The sequence below is a fragment of the Terrapene carolina genome, unplaced genomic scaffold (genome assembly GCF_002925995.2).
Source record: "Terrapene carolina triunguis isolate 2854851 unplaced genomic scaffold, T_m_triunguis-2.0 Scaffold58, whole genome shotgun sequence".
Lineage (NCBI taxonomy): Eukaryota > Metazoa > Chordata > Testudines > Emydidae > Terrapene > Terrapene triunguis.
In genome coordinates, this window is record NW_020664409.1 from 83,858,332 (window position 1) to 83,873,346 (window position 15,015).

The window sequence follows — 15,015 nt, forward strand, 5'->3', positions numbered from 1 at the left end:
ATGCTTTTCCAGGGATACCTGGGCAGGAGGATCCCAAAAGAAAAAAGAAAAAAAGGGGGTGGAGTGTTAGGATATAGATATTCAGGCCTGTTTGTAAAGGCCTATACTTTAAGAATTTAGGTATATGCTTATCATTTAGCTAGTGTGACAAAGTTTCTCCTCTATCTTGGTGGGTCCTGCGCTTATTGGCAGATTTTCTTGCCTCAGAGATTCACCATGTGGGTTGGGGAACAGCCCAGAGACCTTCCCCTCTGGAAGAACCCATAGTCCAGGTCAACTGGGAGATTTGGGGGGAACCCAGGCCCGCCCTCTACTCCGGGTTCCAGCCCAGGACCCTGTGGACTGCAGCTGTCTATAGTGCCTCCTCTAACAGCTGCATGACAGCTACAACTCCCTGGGCTACTTCCCCATAGCCTCCTCCAAACACTTTCCTTATTCTCACCACAGGACCTTCCTCTTGGTGTCTGATAACGCTTGTGCTCCTTAGTCCTCCAGCAGCAGCAGCACACTCTCACTCTCAGCTCCTTGCGCCTCTTGCTCCCAGCTCCTCACACTCACACCACAAACTGAAGTGAGCTCCTTTTTAAAACCCAGGTGCCCTGATTAGCCTGCCTTAATTGATTCTAGCAGCTTCTTCTTAATTGGCTCCAGGTGTCCTAATTAGCCTGCCTGCCTTAACTGGTTCTAGCAGGTTCCTGATTACTCTAGTGCAGCCCCTGCTCTGGTCACTCAGGGAACAGAAAACTACTCATCCAGTGACCAGTATATTTGCCCTCTACCAGACTCCTGTACCCCACTGGTCTGGGTCTGTCACACTAGTTATAGAGGTATAAAAGAAAGAATCAAAATTACTGTCTGCCTGTGTAAGGGCCTTCTCCCACTGTGACAATCTGAGGCCCTGTTCTTAAGCGAAGGCCTTTGGCTAAACAGTGGGAGCAGCCATAAGCTGGAATGCATACGGTAACGTCCTCACACATTTCAAACCAGTCATATTGAAATAAGGCAATCTGGGGCTGTTAGAAAGGTGATCCAATCTATCACCTCCAGATAAAGGGAAGAGCCTAGAAGATGTAAAAGGAAATTTAGGTTGATAGTTTTCTGTTTGGTAAGAACTCACTTATCAATAGTTATCATAGTTGGGAAACCCTTATGTCTTTATAGATGTAGTTGTGAAATCCTCACTTCTGTATTGTTTTGTCATTATAGTTCCCACTTTGCTATTGTTTATTTGCATGGTCTCTGTCTGATTTTGTGATTGTTTCTGTCTGCTGTATAATTAATTTTGATTGTGTAAACTAATTAAGATGGTGGGATATAATTGGTTAGCTAATTATGTTACAATATGTTAGGACTGGTTAGGTAAATTTCAGTAGAATGATTTGTTAAGGTATAGCTGAGAATATTACTATATAAATTAGGGGCAAACGGAAAGTAAGTTGGGATTCGAAAATAAGGAAAAAGGAACTTGGATTTAAGCTTGCTGAAAGTTCACCCCAATAAACATAGAATTGTTTGCACCTTCAGACTTCCGGTATTGTTGCTCTCCGTTCATGTGAGAAGGACCAGGGAAATGGGAGGGTGAAGGAATAAGCCCTCTAACAGTTGAGAGTACTTATCAGAAACTTAAAGGGTAAAAAAACATTACAGGGATACTGTATTTATATCAGAACCGTGTATTACAAACCCAAGAATGTCAGAGTTGAGGTTATAGTTAAAGGAAATCCAGACATGACACAGTATGGAAATACACAATTCAGGCATCCAAATAACTTTGACTCCGCCCTGTAATAAAGCTACAAAGAAAAAAGAACTCCCTAAGGTCTTTGAAAATCAATGTAGTCTAATTTGTGACCACATATATTAAAATACCAATATAGGGCAGAGTGAAGGTACAAGATAGTTCTAACTAAGCTTCTCAAACTCTGAGGTAGGTAAGAGTCCACCCCCCCACTGAAATGCAGCCACCTGTGAGGTGAGATTCAGCAACGCTACACAACAGTTTAGGGAGTAAAGAAATATATTGGACCTAGTTGAAATTGTAGAGGGAATCTAAATAGGTAGGCGTGAATAACCCACATTCAAATTTGGCTAGGATACCCCTAATTTAAAAAAAATGTATTTTAAAAGTAGAAATTTGTTTATAAAGATAATTTTCCTGTACTTTACAACAGCTAAAGAATTCTTCCTCAAACTGGATTATAACTTGATTATCTCAAGGTTTAAATAATGATGATTGTAGAGGTTTTGATCTCAATGTTGAGACATTTTAAGGTGTTGAACTGTGGACAACCATGGATTTAAAATTAATTCATTATATGAAACTATTCAATTTTAAAAATTTGCTTTCCACAGGAAGTTTTAAAAACACAGTATAACAGTGGCCTAACTGAATGAAGAATTTTATTATTCTTGTAGCAACACCAGGCAATATTATTGGGGTCTGGGATAATAATACAAATGTTTCTTTATTATTTAGAGCTTATTTTGGATTTCCATTAGCATATTTGATCCCTGATGTAATATATCTTGAACCAAGGAGAACACTGTGAGCACTGCAATGAAAATGCTTTCCTAAATGGGAACATTGTGATCCGGGTCATCTGCTGACACTGAATCTGAACACCCAGCCACTTCGGTCTGAATATCAAGTCATGCTCAAAGCAGCATCATATTCATGAACAGGACAAGGAAGGTCTAGAGCTAGTGCTTTAACCCTTTCATCCCCACCTCTGTCTCTCACATTTGCTACCTGTCTACCCAGCTGTAAACATTTTGGAATATGGCATTTTTAATATTTTATTTCAACCTTAGAAGTCTGATGTCTGATGTTTTTTCCCAGCTGAAAAGCTGTGTTGAGATAGAGAAACTCAGTAAAATGAAAAAGGCATTTTCTTATTCTTGCTCCACAAATGAATAAATGCTGCCCCCTGCTGGAACATTTGCAGATAAAACATGATCTGTGTCGAGGTGGCTGGTTGTTTTGCTTGCTAAAAGGAAGTGAGAGAAAATATAAATATGTATTAAAATAATCACCAACCTATTCCTCTAATGGATGGAATCAACATTGGAACAGAATTATTACATTACTATTATGTGATATTAGGATCAATATAAATTTCTACAATACCTGGGATTTGTGTACGCTAGTTTTGCTGTACCAAATATTATCACTATCAACTATTGCTTCTACTTTCAGAACAACATTTTACAGTGGCCAAATAAATGCATGCCAACTGTGGTCTGGCTGAGTATGTCACAGGGGCATGCATATACGTACATGGAAACAAAGGGTAGGTATTTCTGCAAAGACTTATGAACACTGTCATAATTTTCAAACTTGAGTCCTTAAAGTGATGCAACCAATTAGAAGATAGTTCTTTGAAGGCCAATAAATCAGATCTGCTTGAACATACTGATAGAAAAAGTCCCATAGGAATTAGGGATGAGCTACATCTAGAACCTGTCCCCCCAATACCACTCCATCCTGGCAAACTTTGCCAAGGTCTACAATAAAGGGCACGTTCACGGTATCTGTCTAACTACTTGCCACCATTTTCTTGCCTTGGGTGACATCAGCCCCAGCAACCTTAGCCTAGCAATCATGCCCTCCACCTTTCCTTCCACACACCTCTCTGCTCTCATCTGCATCTGTCTGACTTCACGTCTAGCAATCTCTGTCCCATTCCTTGCTTCCCCTCTTTCTTCCTCCCCTTCTCCTGCAGTTGTGGTTTATGGATTATTTAGAAGTCTCTTTTGCACCCCACCACATACAATGTTTCCTTTATTTCTGCTTTATTTACTAAGGCCCCAGTCCAATGCCCACTGATGTTGGTCGGAGTCTTTCCATGGCCTTCAATGGTTTTTGGACCAGACTCTCTGTGTACAGGAAAAATGGTGAGTTACAAAAGCAGCTTTGTTTCATAACCCTTTTATTAAGTGATGGAATGTTAACGTTACCGTTCCAGTATGATCCCAGCTGCACATTTTGTCCAGTCAGTTTCCTCAACCAACACAGACAAGTAAAACCAGATTAAAGAGAAGACAGCAAGTGGGAAATGGAAGAAAGTCTAGTCTAGCTGCTCTTTCCAATTTGGTGGTAAGTGGATGGTGATTGTTGTCTACTCCAGACCAGAGTTGTGGCTCTTTCCTATGATTGGTTCATCTGAGGTCAGTTTGGAAAGGCTTGGAGGTGAGGTTCCATTGTTACATTAAGTTCTCTTCCAGCGGAGACAGAGTCAGAGGAGCAAGCAAAACCAAATCTAGGCCTGACCAGTGTTCCTTGCTGAAATCCGAGAAACACCAAGGCCTGAAGTTCAACAGGCCAGGCTCCCATTAGATCTGTAACACAGCAGAAAACAAATGAAAGTTAGTGCATTGTCATGACACTGCACACACTGATCGTGAGCCCTTTCTTTCTCTCACCCTCCATCTTCTTGTTCTCCCCGAAATTTGGTTCACTGTGCAGCCACATTTGTGGGCATCCATCCCTACGGTGGCCTCTTTGTTGCTCACACTTTCCCCTATCTGGCGACACTGGTGGTGTTGGTTCACCCTCCCACTCCTGCCACTTCCAACCCTAGTCTCCTGCACTCTATTGCTCCTCTTTCATTGAACTCAACTCGAGCAAGCTCTTACCACATGCTGGGAAGCATCTATCTGCTGGCCTCCTGACTCCCATTCCCCTTTTGACTCTTTGCTCTGCTTTGTCCTTGGCTCCCAGTATCAGAGTAAAAACAAAAACAAAACCCAAAACATGTGTAAGTCCCCCACACACAAATGGGGGAGTCAAACCATTTTCCCAGAGAGCAAAACTCTAAATTGTCCTGTGTTCATGGGTTTAATAGTTCAAATCTGGTATTAATTAAGCCCATTTTCTTTTACATTCCATGGGCTTGGCTCTTAGGAAGAGAAAGAGAATGAATGCTGGGCATGTGGATGTGAGTTCCAGTCTAAGCCTATAAGGAGATCAAGAGATTCTGTGGCTGTTGTAGTAAACATGACAGCCAAACTCCATTGGTTTGTTTCCATCAGAAACAACCAACACCTCCATGCTACTAACACCTCAGTAATGTTTTATGGCTTATACTAAACAGGAGGATACATGTGACTTTAACACTGAAATTTCCTCTAGGGGGAGCATTGTCTCTGGAATACATAGGATTTTTGCTTCTGAAAAACAGTCTAAATTGTTTTCTCTTCTCTCTCCTTATTCTGGGTTTTATATCGCCTATCTTAGGGTTTTGTACTGCTGTCCATCACGGTAGTGTCTGAGCACACTTTGATTCTGTGTCTGCAGTGAAACCTGTCTTAAATCACTGCTTATTAAAGGTGATAAAGGTGGAACAGAACTGAGCTCAGTATAATTGGGGACAGACGCATAACAAGAAAGGAAATTGCTGATAGGTTTCACTATCTATGAAAATGTCAAGAAACAAAATGCCACAAGAGGCTGTCATTGTAGATTTGCTCCTCGGTAAGAACAAATCTTTGTGATTGTTTCTGCAGCTTCAGAATAATAATTTTGATTGAGTGAAGGCTGCTGTATTTGGGCTTCAGTAAGAGGTAAAGGCTGTGAGTACAGTCAGAATGATACCTCTACAGCTATGTTAATTACGAGTAGGCTCAGAACTGGGCCTAAACCTGCCAGCTAGCACTAAGCCATTACTGGGAAAATATGGACACATTGAAGGAGCTCTGAGAGGAAACAACAAAAATAATTAGTGGACTGGAGAGACTCAATTCTGAGGAAAGCAAAGGCTGGGGGAATAGAGGGACCTCTACAAATATCTGAAGGATGTAGACAAGAAGGAAGGAGAGGAATTATTCAGTGTAATTCATGGGTATCGGACTAGGAATAATGAGATGTAGTTAAGATAGAGAAAATGTAGGCTGGGTATTAGGAAAAAAACTCCTGGGAAGTAAGATATAATAGCTATTGGAAGCCTCATTGTTTGAGTCCTTTAAAACTAAACTGGACACAGCACTAGAAGAAAAATTGAAGGGAACCATTCTGTATTTTCAAGGAAATGCACTGGATGATTTAGTATGTTTGCTCCAGTACTAGTTTCTATAATTCTGTTTTTGCTCTAGATAAAATAAGTGACAGGTTTGAGAAATATATGAGCACATTTGCACATCACATAACAATAAATTATAACTTGCATCCTGTGAATTAATTAAAGTTGTAGGGAACATCACAAAGCTGTGAACATTATACTATTCACAGGGGATTTTTTGCCAAGTTACTTTGTATATTTTTCTGCTTTCCCTGTTGCTTTTCTCTCACCCCTGAGGGCATGTCTACAATTACTGGTAGATCGGCACCGCTGCAATCGATGCAGCGACTGCCGATTTAGTGGGTCTGGTGAAGACATGCTAAATCGATGGGAGAGCACTCTCCCATCGATTTGTGTATTCCACCTCCCTGAGAAGCATAAGGGAAGTCGACAGGAGATGCTCTCCCTTTGACACAGCACAGTTTACCCATCACGGTAAGTGGCTCTAACTATGTTGACTTCAGTTACATTATTCACATGACTGAAGTTGCGTAAGTTAGAGACGATTTACTGTGGTAGTGTAGACCAGCCCTGTGATAACTGCTGTCTGAATATCTGATAAGATGACTTCCTTTATAAAAACTTCAAAACATGATTTTGATTCATTCTCAGCATTCAAAGTGTTAGACTGCAATTCATTAGGAGTTTGACTTCTGCCTACATGATACTGCAAAAAACTGAACAGTCTGAGTCATAACTTTCCATGGAGATTAGCTCCCTGTGGTCATGCTACCTCCAGTCACTAACTTCTCAGAACTTTTCAGCTAAATATGGTTGGCCTGGTGTGTCACTGGATGGGAGACTTCCATGGAGAACTCAGTGTGAGCTGAACATGGGGTTGACAATTCAATAGGTGACACTTCCCTCTTAATGCTTTGTCTACAGAGGAAAGCAACACCCTCTCCCACGCATGCGGACACTCTTGCAAGAGTGTTTTTCAGTTTAGTTTAAATCCCTTCCCAATTGACAAACTAAACCGAAAAAGGCACTCTTATACTGGAGTGGGAGTTTACAGGGGAGAGGGGAATTACACTGATAACTATGGATATGTATACACTGCAGCTAGAGGTGTGCTTTCCAGCTTGGGTACAAACACATGTACTAGCTTTGATCGAGCTAGTATGCTAAACACAGCAGAGTAGCCATGGCAATATGAGCAGTGGCACAGGCTAGTACAATCCTGTCTCAAACCCTAGCTACCTGTTCAGGTGACTAGCCCATCCCACTGCCATAGGTACACTGCTGTTTTTAGCACACTATCTTGATCAAAGCTAGTGCGCATATGTCTACCTGAGCTGGAATTACAGGCCAGGAAGCCTGACTTCAGTACTGGGCAAACCGGTTGAAACTATAGTAAAGAACAAAATTGTCAGACACATAGATAAACATAATTGGTTGGGGAATAGTCAACATGATTTTTGTAAAGGGAAATCATGCCTCACCAATCTATTAGAATTCTTTGAGGGGTCAACTTCCTTATTTACTTTCTCCACACCAGTCATGATTTTATAGACCTCTATCATATCCCCATCCCCGTTTTCTTTTTTCCAAGCTGAACAGCCCGTTTTATTAATCTCTCCTCATATGGCAACCATTCCATACCCCTAATCATTTTTGTTGCCCCTTTCTGAACCTTTTCCAATTCCAATATATCTTTTTTGAGATGGGGTGACCAAATCTGCACACAGTATTCAAAATGTGGGTGCACCATGGATTTATATAGAGGCAATATCATATTTTCTGTCTTATTATCTCTCCCTTTCTTAATGATTCCCAACATTCTGTTCACAATTTTGACTGCTGCTGCACATTGAGTGGATATTTTCAGAGAACTATCCACAATGACTCCAAGATCTCTTTCTTGAGTGACAATAGCTAGTTTAGACCCCTTCCTTTTATATGTATAGTTGGGATTATGTTTTCCAATATGCATTACTTTGCATTTATCAAAATTGAATTTCATCTGCCATTTTGTTGCCCAGTCACCCAGTTTTGAGAGATCCTTTTGTAGCTCTTCACAGTCTGCCTGGGACTTAACTATCTTGAGTAGTTTTGTATCATTTGTAAATTTTGACACCTCACTGTTTATCCCTTTTTCCAGATCATTTATGAATATGTTGAATAGAACTGGTCCCAGTACAGACCCTTGGGGGACACTGCTATTTACCTCTCTCCATTCTGAAAACTGACCATTTATTCCTACCCTTTGTTTCCTATCTTTTAACCAGTTACCAATCCATAAGAGGACCTTCCCTGTTATCCCATGACAGCTTACTTTGCTTAAGAGCCTTTGGTGAGGGATCTTGTCAAAGGCTTTCTGAAAATCTAAGTGCACTATATCCACTGGATCCCCCTTGTCCACATGCTTGTTGACCCCTCAAAGAATTCTAGTAGATTGGTGAGGCATGATTTCCCTTTACAAAAATCATGTTGACTATTCCCCAACAAATTATGTTCATCTATGAGTCTGGCAATTTTATTTTACTATAGTTTCAACCAGTTTGCCCAGTACTGAAGTCAAGCTTACCGGCCTGTAATTGCCAGGATCACTTCTGGAGCCCTTTTTAAAAATTGACGTCACATTAGCTATCGTCCAGTTATCTGGTACAGAAGCTGATTTAAATGATAGGGTACAGACTACAGTTAGTGGTTCTGCAATTTCACATTGGAGTTCTTTCAGAACTCTTGGGTGAATACCATCTGGTCCTGGTGACTTATTACTGTTTAGTTTATCAATTTGTTCCAAAACCTTCTCTAATGACACCTCAATCTGGGACAGGTCCTCAGATTTGTCACCTAAAAAGAATGGCTCAGGTTTGGGAATCTCCCTCACACCCTGAGCCACGAAGACCAATGCAAAGAATTCATTTAGTTTTTCTGCAAGGGCCTTATTGTCCTTTAGTGCTCCTTTAGCATCTTGATCGTCCAGCGGCCCCATTGGTTGTTCAGCAGGCTTCCTGCTTCTAATGTACTTAAACAATTTTTGGCTATTACTTTTTGAGTCTTTGGCTATCTGTTCTTCAAATTCTTTTTTGGCATTCCTAATTATATTTTTATACTTAATTTGCCAGAGTTTATGCTCCTTTCTATCTTACTCACTAGGATTTAACTTCCACTTTTTAAAGGATGCCTTTTTGCCTCTCACTGCTTCTCTTACTTTGTTGGTTAGCCACGGTGGCTCTTTTTTGTTTCTCTATGTTTTTTAATTTGGGGTATACATTTAAGTTGAGCCTCTATTATGGTGTCTTTAAAAAGTTTCCATGCAGCTTGCAGGGATTTTACTTTTGGCACTGTACCTTTTAATTTCTGTTTAACTAACCTCCTCATTTTTGTGTAGTTTCCCTTTCTGAAATGAAATGCTACAGTGTTGGGCCGCTGTGGTGTTTCCCCCACAACAGGGATGTCAAATTAAATTATATTATGGTCACTATTACCAAGTGATCCAGCTATATTCACCTCTTAAACCTGATCCTGTGCTCCACTTAGGACTAAATCAAGAATTGTGTCTCCTCTTGTGGGTTCCAGGACTAGCTGCTTCAAGAAGCACTCATTTAAGGTGTGAAGAAACTTTATCTCTGCATCCCTTCCTGAGGTGATATGTACGCAGTCAATATGGGGATAGTTGAAATCCCCCATTATTATTGAGTTTTTTATTTTAATAGCCTCTCTAATCTCCCTGAGTATTTCACAGTCACTATCATCATCCTGGTCAGGTGGTCGGTAATATATCCCTACTGCTATATTCTTATTATTAGAGCATGGAATTACTGTCCATAGAGATTCTATGGTACAGTTTGGTTCATTTAAGATTTTTACTTCATTTGATTCTACGCTTTCTTTCACATATAGCGCCACTCCCTGACTAGCATGACTTGTTCTATCCTTCCGATATATTTTGTACCCTAGTATTACTGTGTCCCATTGATTATCCTCATTGATTATCCTCATTCCACCAAGTTTCTGTGATGCCTATTATATCAATATCCTCATTTAATACGAGGCACTTTAGTTTACCCATCTTATTATTTAGACTTCTAGCATTAGTATAAAACCACTTTTAAAACTTGTCACTTTTTAGCTGTCTGCCATTGCATGATGTAATTGAACGGGACTTTTTTTCATTTGACTGTTGCAGTTTAAAAACTGCTCTATGACCTTTTAAATTTTAAGTGCCAGCAATCTGTACCCATGATCTATGGATAGTCTGTACAATCAGAACAGCCTGAGCTGGAAAAGATTTATTAGGTCATCTTACTCCTCTCTGCCAGCATAGGATTGTTCTCTTGAGTGCTTTCTCTAGTGTCATGTTGCACTAGAAGCTCCCAGTACTTGCCTTGGGAGACTATTCCCCAGTCTAAGAGGCACCTCCATTAGGTCACTTCCTGACATTCAACTTAGATTTCCTTTGTGTAATTTCCTCCCCTCGCTCTTGTTATGCCTCTCAGGCCACCCTAATCAATACTTTTCAGACAATCATTTCAAACAGCATCTTAACCAGCCTCATGCATGTTTAAAGAAATGGCCGCTTGCTATCAAAATGAGATCCACAGGAATCTCCGGAGATCAGACAGAGGGGGGAGCCAGCCATTTGGAGTATGGCTACACTGCATAGTAAACCCAGGTCTGTGATACGCGTGCCTGCAGACCATTTTTTCCAAGCTTGTGCTTGAGTGTCCACACTAAATTGCTATGTGAACCTCAGACCCATGCTGACAGACGTATCTGCACTGCACTACATAAACAGGAGTCAGACATGGCTGGTTCTGGGGCCGTATCCTAGGGTTCTTAGATCTTTTGCTAGCTGTAGCTGCTCAAGGGCATGTTCCCTGCATCCAAAGTCAGAACCAGTGGACGAACTGCTCCTGCTTGTACTTTCACTCTTACTTTGGGAAGCAGGCAGAGTGGTGGTTGTGGAGGCTTGAGAGGCAATCATGACTGTGATTTACACAAACGTAAACAATGTTCCTGAAATAATGGCTGGCTTTGAGAGAATGAGCTTCCCAGACTGGCCTGGGGCTATTGAGGGGACTTATGTGCCCAGAATTTCCCCTCTGCAAGGAACACATGAGTACATAAACCACAAGGGATACTACTCCATCATTTTGCAGACCCTGGACAACCAGAGAGGCAAGGTCATAGACACCAGCATAGTATGTACTAGCAAGGTGCACGGTGCCAGTGTTTTCTGGAGATTGAGACTGTACCTTCATGGACAAGATGGGACATTGTTTCTACCAAATGACATTGTTATAAATGGAGTAACTGTCCCCACTTTATTCTAGTGGACCCTGCTTACCTCTTTTTGCCATAGTTTATGAATCCGTAACCTGATTGCAGAAGACCTGGCAAAAAGAAGGTTCAACTACCTGTTCAGTAGCTGTAAAATGGTGATGGAATGTGGGATTAGCAGATTGAAATCAAGATGGCGCTGCCTTCAGAACTGTTTGGATGCTGATGTCAATGTTGTCCACGTTATTGTGGCCTGCTGTGCACTACTCAATGTCTGCAAGGCCAAAGGTGAGCCATTTCACCAGGAATGGATCCAAGACACTGCTGGGCCCTGTCATTACTGGAACAGTATTCACGTGCACAACAGAAATGAGGGATACTTTGTGTGTCCACAGAATGATTTTGCATAGTGTCATGGTTGATGGGGAATGACAGTATTTATAATTGTGCCACATTCATCCCACAATTTCTGGGGCTGGGGCAGTTCAAGAAGACTATTTTTTAATGGAGTTTTATTATGTATTTTGAAAAAAAACTGTTCATGTACCTCAACACACAGTTTATGGATTGCTGTGATAAAGTTCTTTTTTAATAAATCCAATTTTTGTAACCGTGTGTGCAAATGGAACACTTTATTTTAAACATGCATATAAATAACAAAGTAAAACCTGACAGACCAGCTGCCTGAAGACATAAAAACAGTAAACAAAAACATTGCATATTAAAAAATGAAAACAAACAAAGTGCAAAACAGTCACACTACATACAGTGACACCATCTCAGTTTCACTGTTTCTGTGCGTCCCTTTGTCCTCTGAATTCCTCATAGAAGAAGCAGGTAGATGGGAAGTTTCCTTAGGTGTGATTATCATCCCTGGTTTTGTGATAGTTGGCCTTGAGGTGCTTGATTCACTCTTTGCATTGACTGGTGATTTGGTGGCTCCTCAATGCCAGCAACCACTTTAATATCTCTGTGTACACGTGCTCAGTTCTTGCACTCTTGCTGAAGTTAAATGTCTTGCTCACTTGACGCTTTACACCACAATTCAGTTGTGTTCCTCTGGCCAGCTAGCAGTGTGTTTGGTGGAGGGCTTCTCTGTAGTGCTGGCCGCAGCTAATATGCAATAAGATTAACTGTGTTTACAGGTGAGCAGTCAGCATGGAAAGAAAGGGTTAAATGCCAAGCAGCTGTATTTGAACCAGGAGGTGGCTTTCAGTTCCTAGGAACTGAGTGGGAAGTTTGGGGATAGAAGGGCTGGGACAAACAGACCTAGGAGATTGTGAGTAGAGTTGGCTGACTCTCCAGGCATGAGCCTAGAGCAGTGGTAGGCAACTTGCGGCCCATCAGGGTAATCTGATTGCGGGCTGCGAGATGTTTTGCTGACGTTGACTGTCTGCAGACATGGCCCCCCGTAGCTCCCAGTGGCTGTGGTTCGCCGTTCCCAGCCAATGGGAGCTATGGGAAGCGGCAGCCAACACTGGCCTAGAGACTTGGGCTTCAGCTACATTCACACTACAAAATAAGCAGGCATGGCCTCGTGCCATAGTAAGACTTGGGCTTGGAGTCATACTCCTGGGCAAGTCTGCAGGTCTGAGTACTGAGAGGTTTCTGGTGTGAGTCAGAAGGCTTTGCGTGTGGAAGCTAGAGGGATTTACTGAGTGTGGGTTTACTATGCAATGTAGACATGACCTTGCAGACCCTGTGTCTCTGCACTGACTCTTGGGCCCACTGTGGGTCTCTCAAACTGGCTGACAGAGTGGGGCTTATTCCATTAGTGACTGCTCCTGAGACTCTCATGAAAGAGAGTTCTACTATTCAGAGAATGACTACAGAAGAGGTAATGCAACTTAATGCAGAATTCCCATTGGGTGCCAGGGGCAAGGAGCCCAGTGCATGTGACCCACTGGCTCCACCAGCTGTCTCTGTATCATTTTACCAAACTCCTGAAACATCATGTTCCTTTCTTCAGGAGAACATGGCTTGGTTCCATTAACTCTCTGAAGGGCCTATGCCTTTGTATAGTCACAAATAAACAATATTCAGCTTAAGCCCCTCCTCCCTGTGAGGAAAGGGTTAATGAGACTGAACCAGTTGGTTGAACCAGAAAGAAGGCCTATCTGAGGCAGGCTCTCTTGTTAAACTAAAATACCTGAACTGAACTTGAGGGACCCTTCTGTTGATCTTAGGTACCTTGACACTGAATCCCTGGTCTTGTTTAATCCCAGAAGTCCAACCACGCAGAGTTAATCACAGGTCTAGTAGAAAGTAGTAGCAGGAAAGAAGCTGGGAAGGGTGCTATCCTGCATTTGGCTTCACTGTCTGTTTCTACTGCATAGTACTATGCAGTGCAGGAAATGATAATCACAGAAGTGAGCTAAGGAACAGTAATCAAAAAGTAAGTAATAAAATGTGTTTAATAAAATAAGACATATCTGTCAATTCAGTGCTTTGCACCCCCAGGGCCAAAGTAATATTCTGTAGTGAACTACAGTAGAGGCAATGCTTTTTCTGTACTGCAGAGCGACTTGTAATGAGAGCATTTTTTCATGAGCTTGCATTAGTCTGTCATTTCTGTTCATTCTCGTAAGTTGAATTCATGGCGTCAAATAGCACTTGTATTTGATGTTGATTTGAAAAATGTAATCAACCTGATGGAGGGGTGTGATGCTCTCCTCAAGGAACCCAGAACCATCAGACACTGTGTGACAGGGGTATTCACCTCACACAAGGCCTGAAGAGGTAAATTAGGCCAATTAACCTGTAAGCTGCACCTGAAGGAAAGCCAGGGAGTGCTATGTCCTAATGTTAGAGTTGCCAACTTTCTAACTGCTGAAAACCAGACACCTCCACCCCACCTCTTCTCCCGAGGCCCCTCCCCCAGCTTTCTCCTCTCCCCCCTCCTGCCATGGTTTGTGCTCTCCCCTCCGTTGTTCGTTCTCCCGCTCCCAGGAAGCTGGTGTCATTGAGCATGAGAGGTTTAAAAGAAGTGTTTGTTCTTTGCCTTTTGGAAATTTTTTTTCTCATACTTGATTCCTTTCTACAACAAAATTCTTCACAGAAAAATCATGTAGAAAAAAACCTCCAGTCTTAGGAGCATTCATTAAATGTCTCACCGGGCGGCACCAGCACCGATACCCATCTTTCCACTGGAGAAGCTGGAACCAGGTCTGGGAGCCAGCCAGTTCTCTTCATCAGCAGCTGAGCAGCTGCTGCTCTTCCCGCCCTCTTGGCAGGGAGGCTGATCATGGTTACTCCGGGAACCGGACTTTTAGTGTCCAGTCACTGCCAGCAGGGCCGGCTCTAGGCACCAGCAAAGCAAGCAGGTGCTTGGGGCGGCAAATTTGCAGGGGCGCAAGAATCCAGCATGGGAGCTGAGAACCAACAGGGAGCCCTGGGAGCTGTAGTTCCTTGGTTAGCTCCCTGCCTATAGAGCCAGCCCTGGAGCAGGGAAAGAAGTACATTTCCCAGCATTCCCTCGGCCGCAATTAACAGGAAAGGGAAGGGGAAGGGGAAGGAGTGTGGAACTGAAACCTCATGCTGCAGCTTGCTGTGAATGGTAGGAACAGAGCCAGCTCTAGGTTTTTTGCCGCCCCCCACCCCAGCCCTGGGCTCCCCCCGCACTCCTGTGTTGCCCCAGCCCTGGACTCTCCCCCACCCACACCCCCTGCTGCCCCAGCTCTGGCCCCCACCTGCACCCCCCTGCTGCCCCAGCCCTGGGCTCTCCCCCCCC